Here is a 13,342-nt window from a genome sequence, read left to right as displayed (position 1 = left end):
CACAGACTAAAGAGTGTCTATTGTAGCTTATTGTTTATCAGTAGTTCTTTTGTCAGCTGCTTTAAAAAAATCTTTTTCATGGATTTGTGAATCATTTTTAGTATGTAATTTATAGGAACCTTGTTCTCCAATTATAGTAGAATATGTCCCTCCCCCAATGATGGCATTATTAAAGATGCTGGTCCTGTATCCTCATAGAGACTCTCTTCTTAGAATGGTGAATGAATGCTTCAGTTATAGTATGTTTGATTTTTTAAAAGTTCTGTTTCGGAAGTATATCATTATGCTCTCATGATTCTATGCAATAATTTCTAAAACATATGCATAGGAGCTGAGCCTCTGATCCAATACCTTGTTATTTGTTCTGTTGAATCTATCACATAGATTGGGAAGGCAAGCTAAAGGCTTTACATATAGAAATGCCCTTTATATTTTGAATGATTTCAGAGTTGAACACTATTATAATATTTAACCTGCTGCTGACTTCTCTTAAACCGTGGCAACTAAAGGCACCCTCATACGTGAATTAATTAGTGAAATATGTGTCACTCTTACTGCACAGACTTATTTTCGATCACAACTGGTCAGTTTTTTTGTTTTTGTTTTTAAGGAAACTGGTACCATCTGTGCTTTAAATCCAATTTATTGCGGTTTTCTCTTACTGCAAGCCTCAGAAAATTTCCAGTGCCATTTTTGAGAACTAACCTAACTAGTCATGTTAACCAGAAAATCTTTGGAGGGGGGGTTCCTTTTTGAAACAGAATGCTATTCAATTATTAACCAAGTTATTTACTTTGATTTCAAAAGCAGCTGTGTTTCTGATGAGTACTGAACAAATGTGTGTAATTTTCTGTGCCAGACTTTTGACTTTGTTTTCAAGCACTGTAATGTGGGATGGATGGTTAGAAACAATAATATATTAGGGTTTCTATTTAACCCTTTCAGGACTGAACTGTATCTCCTTTTATTAATTTTTCCCTGTGTTGTGGTAAATGTTTGCCAGCATTCAGTACTGTGTTGGTCCAGATGTAGGTTTATATGCTCATTTTTAGCTTATTTCTTGTACCTTGCAGCATGCTCTAAGCATTCAGTCCTTAAGGGGTTTATTTTACAAACTGTGCGCCTGTAAGGTTAATTAGCAATAAGATAGAAAATTGAGCAAGTTTATACCATAATTTTGTAGAAAAAAGAATCTGCTCAGTTCCATATTTCATCCGTGAAAAACCTGCAATACGGGCAGTTTCAAGGAATAAATAAAAAGGAAATGTAAACCATTGTAAAAGTCTTCTGTTGGATGTGCCTGATGCATGTATTAACGTCTTCGATTTCAGAATACTTCATAAAGACAAAATTAACTTCTATATTACAGTTTATTTACAATCTTACCTTGCCACGTATATCACATCAAAGTGATAACTGTGCAAATTTAATTTTCTTTTCAATGTTTTTAACTATGTAGTGCTTTAAAGAGAGATACATTTTTTGTTTTTCCTCTCCCATATTGGGGAAATGGGCTTCATCACTCAAGTGGGATATCTCCCAACTTGGGATCATTTAAAGCTGATCTCACCGAAATTAGAAAGTATTATTTAGCAGTAGCTTGCTTTTCCAATGTAAAGTTGCCATTTGGTCTGGTATGCACAAGAACACATAATGGTTTGTGTCTTTTGGGGAGGTTCCTAAGAAGTGAGGACAGAGTATTCTTTAATACGAAACAAATTTAAAGGGGGAAGTTATATAATTTTTAAATCATACCAAGTTCAGTTCTTATCTGCCTTCCCAAAGAAAGAATCTAAAGAGGATTTTACTAAAGATACCTTGCTATAAAAGTACTGATTGTTAAATAAATAAGGAACAATTTAGTTGGAATTCAAATTGTGAGACCTCTAAAGGTTGGTGGAGATTGACAGTCACTTGATTTTTAAAATTTAGAGTAATAAGCTTGTACTCCTTGCTGTAAATAGTATATGGTCATTTTCTAAGCAATCTCAGAAAAGATAGATTAAATATATTGTCTTTTTTTGTCATTGAACCCCTAGATGGCCACCAGTTACAACGATTCAGAAGGTGAGATGTATCAGTTTCCAAATCTAGTAAAGTGGTGACCACAGAAGGATGTTTCCTTCTCACCCCCAAACAAACAAACAAACAAATCTAGAAAGGTGTACACTAAAAAGGAAATCTTATTTAAAAAGATTTAGTGTTAGGAAACGGTTGAGGGAGACAGATGAAGCTGTTGTGTACAATGTATTATACAAATTAGATCATTCATCTTGACTTCAGGTTATGATTCTACAGCATCAGGCCAAGAGACAGAACTGAAAGCCACAAGCCCTGTGGGGACCTATGCGACTAGACAACGTGCCCATGGTTCTTTGTGCCCGGCACGTAGATGCCCAACAAAGAGTTTAGCTAAAGCTGTCATGTTCACATACGTAACAATCATGACTAATCTTGGTTTGTAGAAAATGCAGGTAAACATTCTCTGGGTTTTAACTACGAGAAACATTCATACTAAATGTGAATAGGTTATAACTGTTGGAATTTCTAATAGAATGTTTCGCTTTGAGGAGGTGGCTATGAAAAATTTTTTAAAAGGTGAGTATGGGCCGGGCGCGGTGGCTCACGCCTGTAATCCTAGCACTCTGGGAGGCCGAGGTGGGCGGATCGTTTGAGCTCAGGAGTTCGAGACCAGCCTGAGCAAGAGCGAGACCCCACCTCTACTAAAAAAAATAGAAAGAAATTATATGGACAGCTAAAAATATATATAGAAAAAATTAGCCGGGCATGGTGGCACATGCCTGTAGTCCCAGCTACTCGGGAGGCTGAGACAGGAGGATCGCTTGAGCTCAGGAGTTTGAGGTTGCTGTGAGCTAGGCTGACGCCACGGCACTCACTCTAGCCTGGGCAACAGAGTGAGACTCTGTCTCAAAAAAAAAAAAAAAAAAAAAAGGTGAGTATGAGTTGTAGGTATACCAGGTTCTTTCCAGCACAGTGATTGCAGTTCCTGCTTTTCATCTTCTGCCCACTGTCCTGTCATTCAGTGCAGACGAACAAACCGGTCAGTCATTTCTTGCTCTTTTACCTGTTTGATAATGTCTACTGGTGCTGGGCAGAGTAGGGGCACCGGTATTTACTTAAATCCCAAACTATTGATCCAGAACCACCCCCACCTTTGTCATATAGAAGACTTAGAATTGTGACTGGATCGTTCCTGCCTGGCCTCTTGAGATTACTTTGACAGCTTTTTGTTTTTCCTAGAACTTTTTCTCCCTGCAAGGCTGCTCTCTCCTTTGTTCTTCGTCACCATACAACTCAGTCAGTGAGTCTGGTTTTCTCCTGCTCCTTAAATCTTCCCAACTAAGTTCTTAATGTGGTGTTCAGGTATTTAGATGATATAATGAAAAATTTTAGAAAAAAAAATGTGACTTTGAGGACAGTTGTACACTCAGTGTAGTCACTGAATTTAGAATCCTGGGATTGACTGTCCTAAGTGAGCAGCTCTGAGTTACTAGCTGGGAATACGCTAGTAGCTGATAGGGTCAAAGGTACAAATGGTGTGGTCTTTGGGAAGAACTTCCACTAAAGGGTAATAGAATAAGCAGCTATCAGCTTGAAAGCATGAAGATCATCCAACCCTGACATTTACCTCCTAGTGTCAGAAGATTGGAATTGGTTAAGACTTTAGGAATTTTTAAATGTCCAGTAACCTTCCAGCCTCTGAACTCCATTAGGGTGTGGCCATTTCCAGAAAATTTCCTCTGTGGGCTCCTATTAGTCAACTCCAGCTGCCATAACAAAATATCCTTGACTGGGTGGCAAACACACACACACACACACACACACACACACACACGCACATAAACACCCACACACAAATTGGTTTTCTCACACTTCTGGAGGTTGGAAATCCAAAATGAGGGTGCCAGCACAGTCAGGTTCTGAAGTCTCTCTTCCTGGTGTGCACACTTCACTGTGCCCTCTCGTGGCAGAGAGAGAGAGAGAGAGCAATCTGTTTTCTTGTAAGGCCACAGTGTCATTGGCTTAGGACCCCACCCGTATGACCTCAGCTAACCTTAACTGCTTCCTAAAGACTGCATCTCCAGACACAGTCACACTGAGCTGTTCCTGAAAATCTTCCAGATACAGTTTACATTGTGAATGTCTGTCTGTATGACAGTATTGTGGTTTCCTGCATTGTAAGTCCTAGTTGGGATTTCTCAATAGTTAGCTAAGATGTTAAATGAACTTGGGCTGGGAGTCAGGGGGAGAGGCAAGTCTGAGGGAGAGGTCACTTTGAAGACTACTTATAAATTGTTTTACGGCCCTAATTCAATCCTCACTACAATCCTATGAGCTAATCTGCCTATTTTAGAGATGAGACAGGCTCAGGACATTCAAGGGAACTTGCCCAAAGTCATAAGTTAAATTTAGCAGAGCTGGGATTCAGATTTGGACCCAGGTGGTCGAAGTCACGCTGCCAAGTGCCATACTAGGTTTCCCAACTATCAGAGGAGCTAGGGACTTGGGGGTGCTAGGGAGTGGCTCTGTGATGGTTCATGTCTTCCTTAGGGACTTTACAGAGACCAGCCTTTCTATTTCAACCATCACATTTTACAGGTGAGGACAACTGAGGGCTAGAGAAGCTGAATAACTCAATTGTGACTACAGATTAAAAATGCTCTGTAAACTCAAAAATGTATCCTGGTCCCACGTTTTTTTTATTTTAGTGCCCTGACCTCTTTCTTAGTGTTCTCAGTGTCCCCCTGGCTAAGTCTTACACATAACGTGCTAAATTACACAATGCTACGAAGATGGAAAAACATTTCCCATCTTCAGGTGAAGGTAATGGAGCTTCATCTGTAAATAGATGCAATAGCCAATTCTAACTTCAGATTGGAGCCCATGTCTCCCAGGTGACACTCATGCTGCGGGTCCACAGACCTCACTTCGAATAGCAAGGGCCTAGCGTATCTCCGGGCAGAACTGAGAGTGATCAACAAAAAGAGCAAAGAGCTTGTTCGCTCCATAAAAGTCATTATTTTTACTTAACATCGTTTTCCAAATAACTAGAATGAGCCTGTTTTTTTAGCACAAAGTTAAAATTTCTGTTTACACTTGAGAAGGCCTGTATACCAAATCACAAATGGGCTAGTCAAAGAATGTGATAGATAACATAGCTTGTCTAAAAATCTCAGTGTTCGCCTGCACTAATTATAGTCACAATGCAAGCCTGCATTACTTAATGATGCGTCATAAACCCCGGAGCCTTTTAGTATCCACGGTGAAAGTGCTGTACCCAAAAGTTAGAGGAACATGGAACAACTCCTGAGTTTTAAAAGTCTCTGGTTTTGGGGGGAAAAACCTCAGTTTTAATTGGGTTCCCTTACTCATGACAGCAATTCTGCAAATTCAGACTGAATTATCACAAAAACCCAAATAAGTGGCATCTGTGCTGAGATTCACAGACAGAGACGGTCCTCAGAGCTGTGCAAGGGCCCGAGGCCTCCCTCACACCGGCCAGGCTTCTCTAGAGAAACCTTCCTGTGGCCTGGCAACGGGGAGGCCACGTTTTCTTCCCCACACTGATTTGAGATCTACATGAAACCAACAAATACACAAGTGCCTTTTAGGGGTCGAGACTGTAGATGAAGGTGAGCAGAAAGCAAAACAGAGGGAGAGATTTCAGAAGTGAGAAGGGCCCAAAGACGTATTGTTGGAAAACTGAGATGCGATCTCCCTTCATTAATGAGGAGAGAGTTGGAAAAAAACACACCCCATTGCAAACATCGTGCTCCGAAAACATTTCAGCAAAACCAAGGAGTCTCTTTTTGGAATGTGATGTTTAACATTTTCTGTCATGTGATTTGAACACTGGCTAGTGTGTGCAAGGAGCAGAGCTTTGGGCACATTTGCTGGAGTTTGGTTCACCGTGGACAGGAGCGAGAAAGACTTGACTTCGTAGGCACGGGATCCCAGGGCCACCTGAGGCTTTGTTTTGTATATTTTCCTTTTTAATGTTTGTAATAAATGTGAAGATGTCCAAAAAGATTGAAAGCAGGCCGGGCGCAGTGGCTCCCGCCTGTAATCCTAGCACTCTGGGAGGCCGAGGCGGGCGGATCGTTTGAACTCAGGAGTTCAAGACCAGCCTGAGCAAGAGTGAGACCCTGTCTCTACTAAAAAAAATAGAAAGAAATTAGCTGGACAACTAAAAATATGTATGGAAAAAATTAGCCGGGCATGGTGGCGCATGCCTGTAGTCCCAACTACTCAGGAGGCTGAGGCAGGAGGATTCCCCGAGCCCAGGAGTTTGAGGTTGCTGTGAGCTAGGCTGACGCCACGGCACTCTAGCCCAGGGAACAGAGCGAGACTTTGTTTCAAAAAAAAAAGATTGAAAGCAGTGCGTTAAAACACAAAATACTTTGTTTTCTGAGCTGTACTTCATCATAGTGTCGCTCTGAAACATTGTACATCCTGGGGGTTCTACTCATTTATTAATACTTGACACAGCTGAGCACTCCTCATTTTTGCAACTATTTTCACTTGGCTTCCTGGACGCCAAGCTTTCTGGCTGCTCTTTCCCAGTCTGCACTGCTGGTTCCTTCTCACCTCCCCAACCCTTAAACCTCAGACAGCCCCACGACAAAGTCTCATCCCTTCCATCTCCCCAGTTATAGCCGCCCTGTGCTGATCTCTTCCCGCCTCACGTGTGGAAACACCATCTGCATGGAAATGACTCCTGAAGTCGTATTTCCTGCCCCGACTTCTCACTTGAACTCTAGAAATGTAGATGTCACTACTTGCTTGACACCTGAAGGCCAAAACTAACCCACAATTTCCTTTCCCGCGCTCCAGCCTACTCCACTGTCCCAGCCAGGCTTCTCCTTTGGGTAATTGGTGCCTCCTTTCTGCCTTCCAGTTGCTCAGGGAAGAACCCCGAAGGCAGCCTTGGTTCGCTCCGTTCTCTCACATCCCACATCCAGTCACTGACTGCTTCAAAATATATTCAGACTCTGACCACTTCTCACCTCCACCACTACCACTGTGGGCCAAGTGGGCATTATCTCTCACGTGCATTACGAGAGTGGCTTTCTAACTGTTCCCACAGCTTCCTCCCTCAGCCTCTTGGAGTCTGTCAGAGCAATTATTTGAAAATGCGTCCCTCTGCTGCTTTAAGCCCTCCATGGAGCTTTTGTCCTGCTCACCAAGGTCTTCCTCAAGTCCCTCGCCTCCACCTTCCTACTTCCCAGTCCTCATCTTCCGCCCTATCCCTGGGGTCACTGCACTCTAGACACACTGGCTTCTTTGAGCTCATCAAACATGCTCTCAGCTCAGGGCCTTTGCATTTGCCGTACCCTCTGTCTGGAACACACTTCCTCTGGTGTCCCCAAGATCGGTGCCCTCGCTCCCTGCAGGCTACCACCTCTAAATACCTTGTGCAAAGTTGTATTTCTTTTCCCATCACTTTCTGTACCCTTGACCCACGTACCCTTGACTCACTTTGTTTTTTCTTCATAGCACGTGACATATCACCTGACAATTTTGTGTTTTTACTTGGCCACTTGTTTATTTGTCTCCTTTAACCAGCACGAAAGCTGCTTGAGACTGGGGACTTTGTTTTGTTCCTTGCTGTGTCCCTAGACCTTAGCACAGTGCCGAGCACATGGTAGGTGTTCAATAAATATTTGCCAAATGCATGACTGCGTGTTTCCGGGGGTGTGGGCAATCTACCGTGACAACATGCTTCAACTCTGAAACTTGGTGGCCAGCAACTCACTCTGGAACACTGCAGTGACAGAAGTGTCTAAATGTGACAGCAACTACCTGAGACCAGAGACGCGATGCAGAGACAAGAATATAAACATTGGGAGTGAAGGGATTCTTGGCAGCCAAGAATATGGGATTGTAAAAAAATTACTCTGGTGGGTTTTGCAATGAAGTTCTCTATTATTAAGTGCAAGGAAGTGGACAGGACCTCCCGCTGACTGCAGGGATAGTCCATTTCCCCAGTTCTTTCTTAGATAATTTCCAATTCATGTGGGACACAGATAGGATTTGTAAATATTTTCACAGAAGATGACCAGATAGCCTCATTTTGTGACAGAATCAAGAATTTTCTATTCCTCATATGCCTGATGGGCACTGAGTGTTTGTTGCCACCTACCAGGCACTCAGCCAAGTGTTTTGTGTGTGTTCTTGAATCCTCACCACAACACAAAGACAAAAGTACTGTTACTCCCGTTTTTCAGGTGAGAAACTGAGGCTTGGTGCCTGAGGTCACACAGCCAATAAGTAGGAAAAACCACAGTTGAACTTCTTATCAAATGGCACCACTGAATATTTTGAATTTGAGGGACACAGGGTGACATCTGTCAGACTATATGTAAACTACTGCTAAGTTTGTATGTAGTTACCTAATCAACGGAACTATTGAGTATTATTTTCATTTTGGCTTCGGGGGCGGCATAAAAAAAATTACCAAGACACTAAGGGTGCTGTGAGTTGAAGTTTGGGATCCTCCGCATTCACCCACTTGCATGGGACCACTTGTGGATAAGAATTTATTTCTTTGGTTTAACCCAGTATTTTTAGCTCAATGAAGTCAGAGTCTTTCCCTACTTAAAAAAAAAATAAATTTAACAAAATACTGCAACCATAAGGTTAAAAAATCAAATATTACTAAAAAACATAAAATAAAAATATTACCTTTCCTCATCCCCTCCCGCCACCCTTGATCTAAGTAATTTCAACTCAGTTATCTCTGCTGGTGTTTACCTCTCTATTTCTAAATAATGTGCATCCACTTCTATTTATCTGTCATCCTCCTGCTACAGTAGATGAGGATTTTGCTTGTCTACACCCTTGTTCCCACTCCTGTCTTTCTCCCTTTTCTCCTAATATACCTGTAGTTATAAGACTTTCATTTAAATCATTGGTCATTGCTTACATTATTACAATTATGTTTTATTCACTCTTGAGAATATACAATAATATACATGGTATACTATAATTATGTTTCCTTTTTTGTTTGTTTTTCCTGGAGTTATTAAGTGCATCATTTTTTCCGATTGTTTTCTATGCACCTAGTCTCTCCTATTTCCAAATGCTTCATAGATTCTTTTATTCTAAGTTTCTACAATCTGCCAAGCACTGTTCTTGTCATTGGAGATCAGCAGTGAACAAATTAAACAAAATCTCTGCCCTAAGGGAGCTTATATTTGGTTAAATACCCATCATAGGTATTTTCCAAATACTTGGACGTGTCAGATAATCATTAAAATCCTTCCCCCCCTCCCTTAGAAATCTTCCTTCCAGGCCGGGCACAGTGGCTCAAGCCTGTAATCCTAGCACTTTGGGAGGCTGAAGTGGGCAGGTTGCTTGAGCTCAGGAGGTTGAGACCAATCTGAGCAAGAGGGAGAACCCGTCTCTACTAAAAATAGAAAAATTAGCCAGGCATCATGGCACCTGCCTGTTTTCCCAGCTACTCAGGAGGCTGATGCAGGAGGATTGCTTGAGCCCAGGAGTTTGAGGTTGCTGTGAGCTATGATGACTCCACTGCACTCTACCCCTATGGGCTTTTTCCTTTATATGTGTTCTCTTACAGTGTACTTGTTGGATTCTATTTTTTCTCTCTCTCTCTCTCTCTCTGCAAGATTTTAGAATTTTTTGTTTTTTTTAAAAAGCCCTGGTTTCTAAAATTTCACATTGATATGTATGTGTTGCTGTACACTTTTTTTTTTCAAACATAGGCACTGGACATTCACTGGGCTCTTTCAAAATGGAAGCTTGTGAACCTGAGTGCAGTTTTCTTGTGTTATTTCTTTGAAAGCATCTTCCCTTCCATTGTCTCTGTTTTTTCTTTCCAGAATTCCTACCAGTCAGAGGACGCTACCACCCAGATTAATTCTTTAATTTTCTTATGTTTTATTGTCCGTTTTCCATCTCTTTGTCTTTTTATTCCATTTTCAGAGAGTTTTCCTTTAGTTTTCCATTTTGGCTCTTATTGTTTTCAAAAAGTATGGAGGGCTTGAGGAGGGCGTTTGTCCCTGTGAAAACCCTCTAGGTTTGCTAGCTGGTGCTTGACGACTGGGAGACGAGCCCTGTTTCGGGTGTTTGTGGGAACAAACGGTAAATTCTCTTGGTAGACTTGCATTTTCTCAGGCAGGCACTTTAAAGGAGGCTATGGTCGTCCTAGGGATGTGATCTTGAACTGCTCGAAATGACGTCAGCGTTCGTTCAAGTCTGTGGGGGCCAAGGCTGAGGCCCAGTGGAGAAAGGGCCCAGGGGAGGCTGGCTGGAGTTTGGCCAAGAGGGCCCCTCTGTCACCCTTGGTCATCCCTGCGGGCTGCCTTCTGCCTCGTGCCCGCCCCGCCCCACCCTGCTCTGAACTTCTTCACTTTGCCCGTGACTGGAAAAACTGCATTGTAAATAAACCCAAACCAGAAGTCAGGGATTTGAGGTGAGATTTTCATAAGAAAAATGATGGAGGATGTTAATTCATGGGCACGTTCTTAAAGAAAAGGTCTTGGCCCTATATCAAAAGATCAATACATTAATTAATACCTTAATGTATATGTTTAAGTTAAAATAAAACCTTTGCCATGTCACATGTTTATGAATATTCCCCTTTAAATGAATTTTTTTTTTTCACTTGCTGACCCCGGATCCTGACTGAGGTGTGGATGACAAAAGACAGAGGTTTTCTCCTGGAATAATAATATGTATCACTCACATCCTACAGACTAGCCAGGGCTCTACATATATCATCTTATTTAATCCTCCAAAAAGTCCTCAGAAGCAAGTGTTAGTATTTCCATTTTACAAATGAGAAAACGATGCATTACATAACTTACCTAAGATTCCAGAGCTCAGAAGCAGCAAGACTGGGATGTCTGTGTCGCTCCCCTTGTGCCTCACAAGTTACATTTTTACGGAGGGAGCCACGAGCTGAATGAGAATAGAGAGTCAGCAAGGGCCTCTGTGCTGGTTCACGGTCCCGTCGCTGGCCAAACTCAGCCTGGCCCAGCGGAGCCCTTCTCCGTGTTTGTTTTACGCCACAGTTTGCTCCTGCGTTAGCAAAGGTAGCCCAGCACCCACGGAGAAAGAGAGGACAGGTGAAGGGACAAAGTGCCCTGAACAGGTCCAGATCTGTACTGGGCTCCAGGCTTGAACACGGCTGCAGGAAAGTCAGAAACTGCTGATGGACCGGACGATTGCGTCCAGGGTTGGTTACCCTTTCTCCACGTGGGTTAACACGCTGCTATCGGTGAGGCCCTCACGGTATTGGGATGGCTGTCAGGAGCGCTGCGTGGCCAGAAGGATTCAGAGGCTGCATCTGCATGTAACTGCAGAGGGTTGCATGCCATCAGTGATGCCTGGGTGACGGTGAGAACATTATCTGCACAGACGCCAGATATTTTCCATCCTTGGCCTTAGGGTGGTGGTTCTCAAACTTGACCCTGCAACAAGGTCACCTGAGGGTTAAAACACAGATTGCTGGGCTCCACCCACAGAGTTGTTAATTCGGGAGCTCGGGATTAGGGCCCAAGAAATTGCATTTTTTAAAAGTTTCCAGTTGCTGCTGATGCTGATCTAGGGACCCCTGTTAGAAACACCGGTCTAGGGGCGTTGGCCTGTAACTACCTTTCCTTTGCAAGTTTTCCTCAATTGTGATTTAGTATCTCCCTCCCACCCCACCACTCAAAAGAAAAACAAAAAAGACCAAGCAACCTAGAATACAGCTAGGAGCTTAGAGGGCAAGATATAAGCAGTCCTTTTTTCCAAAAGTCAGACCTGCATGTCAGGCCCGTCTGTCATTATGGCTTTGCCCACCCATGGGAAGGACAGCTGGACCCTCTGGCCTGTGTCTCCTCATCTGTAAAGTGGGGGATTGTAATAGAAGGTCTTGGAAGTGACTTCTGGCTGGAACAGTCTCTGGTCTATGGCTGTCATCAAAAGCTTCAAAAGTTTCAATGCTGCTACTAGAAAACATCATGGTCATTATCTGCTGAACACTTACGTGCTAAATACTTTGCCTACCTGATTTCATTTTTAAAACTGCTGACATCTCTGGGGAGCAGGACTTATTATTCCCACTCACAGGTGAGGAAAATGAGGCTCAGAGAGGCTAAGTGATGTGTCTAAGGGCGCACTGTCAATAATGTCAGAGCTGGGGGTTGCAGGCGCATCTGTAGCCTGGTGCACGGAAAGCACATGGGCCTGAGAGGCACAAAGACTTGGGCTCCAGTTCAGGCTTCATCACGGACTACCTACTAGCTCTGTGGTCTTGGACAGCTCACTTTATTTCTCTACACCTCGGTTTCCTCATCTGTAACATGAGGGTAATGCTATCTGCTTCACTGAGGTTGTTGATACACATAAAAATGACGCTGAATATAGAAAGTACCTGGCATGAAGCAGGCACTCGTGCAATGCTAGGGTGGATCCGGGCCATGTGGAAAGGCAGCTGTGGTGTTGAGTGAAGGGCAGACCTGCTGGGTCTGTGAAGCCAAATGAATTCTCACCCCACTTTGTCACTTAGTGGAGGAGGCGAGGGGGGTTCCTCAGTGTCTGTGAAGCCATCTGAATTCTCCAGTGAGAAGGGTGAAGGCTCCCTGTTCTCAGCCTCCCAGAAACCATATTTGTCATCATGAATTAAGCTACACAAAATTCAGGAAGCCCCTGCAGTAGCAGGGGATATATGAGTTGAGCTGGAAGTTAGGATAGAGATCTCTGTGTCTGCTGTAGAAACAGATGCTCTGCTCAAGGGAAATTGTGGTAGGAATTTGAATTCCTGCAAAACACCGAAGCATTTCAAGCCGCAGATGGCTAGAGAGGGGGGCTTTTTAATGGAGGGAATGAATCCTGCAGGGAAAATGATGAAGTGGAGCCTCCAAGGATACAGAGCACAGTGACAGGCTGGGTTAGGGCTGATGATATAGCCAGGAGGTCAAGGACGTAGAATTTCAAGAGCCCCTGCGTCAGTAACGAGAGCAAGGGTAGAGAATGGGTCACCCGGTAGGAGGCAGCCTTCCCTGGGGAACAGACAGGTGTGGTCATCAGCGAGCCATTTTTCTGAACACCCTCACTGGCTCCTTCATGCCCTGGAGTTGGGAGGTGTCGAAATCAGCGGGAGATAAGCCAGTGTTTGAGGGTCACACAGGTGTGCGGGATCTCACAGATACGGAATGAGTGAGAAGACAGGCGCCCGTGCTTTGGGTTGTTCTCACGCAAGGCAAGGACAAACAGAAGCAAATAATGAGAAATAAATAAACAAAAAAGGTTCAAAAGCAAATGTTGACATTACACAGAAGACTCTTTTGAACCATCAGGAGGACACAGG

This window comes from Eulemur rufifrons, chromosome 19, assembly GCF_041146395.1.
Source record: "Eulemur rufifrons isolate Redbay chromosome 19, OSU_ERuf_1, whole genome shotgun sequence".
NCBI lineage: Eukaryota > Metazoa > Chordata > Mammalia > Primates > Lemuridae > Eulemur > Eulemur rufifrons.
Note: the sequence above shows the minus strand (reverse complement) of the source record.